We start from the raw sequence: 3126 nt of genomic DNA, 5'->3' as shown, positions 1-3126 counted from the left end.
CTGATACCATGTCAAGATTGTGGGAGAGAAGGAAGGAGTCTCACTTGAAGCTTTCTTGCTTGCACAATGGGGGAATACACACAAGGGTGGAGGCTGAAAACAGTTTTCCTCTTCTTAGTTGTGTAAGCCAAAAAGAACTCAAGTACAAAGAAATAGAAGAACCCTATATATGGGTCTCAAACCAAACTCAACTAACTAAGGTGGCATACTAACTGAGCTACGAACTAGAGTAGATAAGGATAGCTATCATGTAGCTATTATTCATGGGCGTTGTACCAACCGCATCTGCAACTGACAAGTTGGTGACATAAATACACAACGGTCACCCTGGCATATCACGAGTGGAGCTCGATATCTCAACAAGCCCACCTCTCAAAAAGAAGGCCGTCTATAACACATGCATGAGGAGGAAGAGGCTTGGTTCATTCCAAGCAGTCACTACTCTCGTACATATTGTGCAAGAGCAACAATGGAGATAGTCATCAAAATTGGAGAAAAAGAAACAGCATGTATTGCACTCTTAGATCATGGCTCGAAGATAAATGTCATGTCAAGGAGTCTCTATGAAAATGGCAAATGGCCAATAGATGTTGATCCAAGTTGGCGAATGAGACCTGCAAACAACTCTTCTAGAGAGTTATATGATGCATGTCCTAAAGCGCAGGTAACTATTAGAGAGTTATATGCTGCATGCTGCATGTCCTTACATTTCTGAAGAATGCTTGGAAACAAAAGCTCTTTATAATGGTTCTTCCTATGCTCGAATCCGAAGCAAGGATAATAACACAATATTAGTGAGTTTGGGAATCTCCCAATTCCCATTTTTTGAATACTAAAAAGGTGGCACCCGGATAACATACCCATAAGTTTCTCAAATCCACATGATGTGACCTATCATTGGAAAGTGCTTGAAAAATGGAATCTATTGAGCTATAGAGCGCTCCATTTTGAGTTATAGTGTTCAAGTTATGACAAATCTAAAGATTCGACCATGTGTCCCATACTTATGGAAAATTCCCAGATTCCCCAATATGGTGTTTAATGAATGAGTTATCCAATTTCTTACTGTGTGTGTTAATCATCATTGAAACAGAGATCAACTGCGTGATTATCTTGTCCCTCTTAATGCCCGAGAATTCAAGTGTTTTCAGGCTACACTGTTATAAAAGGAGGCTATGGCAGTGCGTCATGTAAAAAGATTGAACCCCCTTATGCTACGGAAACTGTGTCTCTAGCAAAATTGTATGTATGTACAACCAATAGTATGGGTTGTTATAAGTCTCTTCCAGCCATGACTAAAGCTGAAAGAAAATAGTTATGTCATGTAAAAAGAGAGCTGAAAACTTATGACATGATGGCTAAAAATGAAGATATTTTGGGAATTTTCTTTGGACTAATTACTACTGACACATTGATTGAAATATATGTAGCTGCTCATACAGAAAATCGGGCTAAAAATCAATCCATAGAAGTATGTACATTGGGTTTTTATCAAACAATTCAAGAATTTGTTAAGCAGGAAGACATTGGTTTACTCAATAAGGCTAAAGTGCAAATGGAGACAAAATATAAGATGGTGAATAAGAAAGTCAAGCATATGGCAATCCCACTGCCTCCTCAAAGTGAAGGGCTGGTAAAATCAACCAAGTCTTTGTGATCCTTCCAACATTGGTCACAAGTTCATATGTGAAAGTATAAAAGAGCTCAAAATAGGTGAAATTTCTTTCCTTTTGCCAGCTGAAAAACACTCTTTTATGCAAATGCTAATGAAACATGGAAAATATTTTGCATTTCAACCAAGTAAAATTGGTTGTGTGGATCCAAATATTGTGGCTCCTATTGTCATTTTTACGGTCCCACATGTGCCTTGGAACCTTGAGCCTATTCCTATTCCAAGGGTGCATTTGCCCAAATTATTGGAACTTTTAAATGAAAAGATCAGAATGAAGATTTTAGAACCTTCTTCAGCACCTTACTCAGATCAATGGTTTACTGTACCCAAGAAAAATGGATCTTTATGATTCATCCAAGATCTATAGCATGTTAATCGTGTCACAATTCGAAATGTTGGTTTAGATCCAATTGTTGACGAGTTTGTTGAAGCTTTTGCAGGTAGAGCAATTTATTCTATGGGCAACCTATATTCAAGATATGACTAATTTTAGCTTTCATTAGAAATCTGAGACATTACCACAATGAAGATACCTCTTGGATTGGTCCGCATGTGCACTCTACCACAAGGTGCAACAAACTCCGTAGCCCATATGATGAATGCCATGCACAAAGTCTTAAGGGACTTTATTCCAGAACTTACTCCTCCATTTCTTGATGATGTACCTATCAAGGGAAATGTAAAGTCAATGAAAAGAATGAGGAGCTTAACGAAGATGGCTACAAGACATTTATAGTTAACCATATTCATGATTGTGACAGGATTTTGACAAGGCTAAAAGAGGTACATCTTACCCTTTCTAGAGCCAAGTCGATTTTTGGAGTAGAAGAAGTCCTAGCAGATATTCGTGTTGCCCATACCGACATAAGCATTCACCAATCAAGATAGATACCATCAGCAAAACTCAAGAAAAATGCACAAATATGTCAGAGGTGAGAAGATTTATTGGCGCATGTGTATTCTATCTCATATGGATACCAAATTTTGCTCATGTCGCCAAAAACCTTTATCAATTATTAAGGAAAGGCCAAAGATTCTATTGGGGGAAAGAGCATACTCTCATTGTATGCAAACTAAAGAAGTTGTTAATTTCAACCTCCCCTCTCAAAAGGGTTGATTATTCGAATGGTCAACCCATCATCCTTACTGTGGATACAAGTCCCATTGGGATAGGATGGGTTGTTGGCCAAGAAGACCTTGAAGGTAATAGGTATGCAATTCATTTTTTAGCAAAGGTTCTCAATGAACGTCAAAGAAGATATGCACAAGTAAAAAGGGAATTGTGGGGAGTTGTAAAAGCATTAAAGTGTAATTGTGAATACTTTATAGGTGCTTCCATAGTGGTAGAAAGTGATTATCTTCCACTCTTGGGCATGATTGCCAACTACTCTACACCCAACATTGCTATGCTAAGATGGATTGCATATATTAAATCTCTCAACCCTGAATTTAAG

Source organism: Lygodium microphyllum, chromosome 3, assembly GCF_053477565.2.
Source record: "Lygodium microphyllum isolate KBCC chromosome 3, Lygodium_microphyllum_v1.1.10, whole genome shotgun sequence".
Taxonomy (NCBI): domain Eukaryota; kingdom Viridiplantae; phylum Streptophyta; class Polypodiopsida; order Schizaeales; family Lygodiaceae; genus Lygodium; species Lygodium microphyllum.
This window is presented reverse-complemented; position numbering follows the sequence as displayed.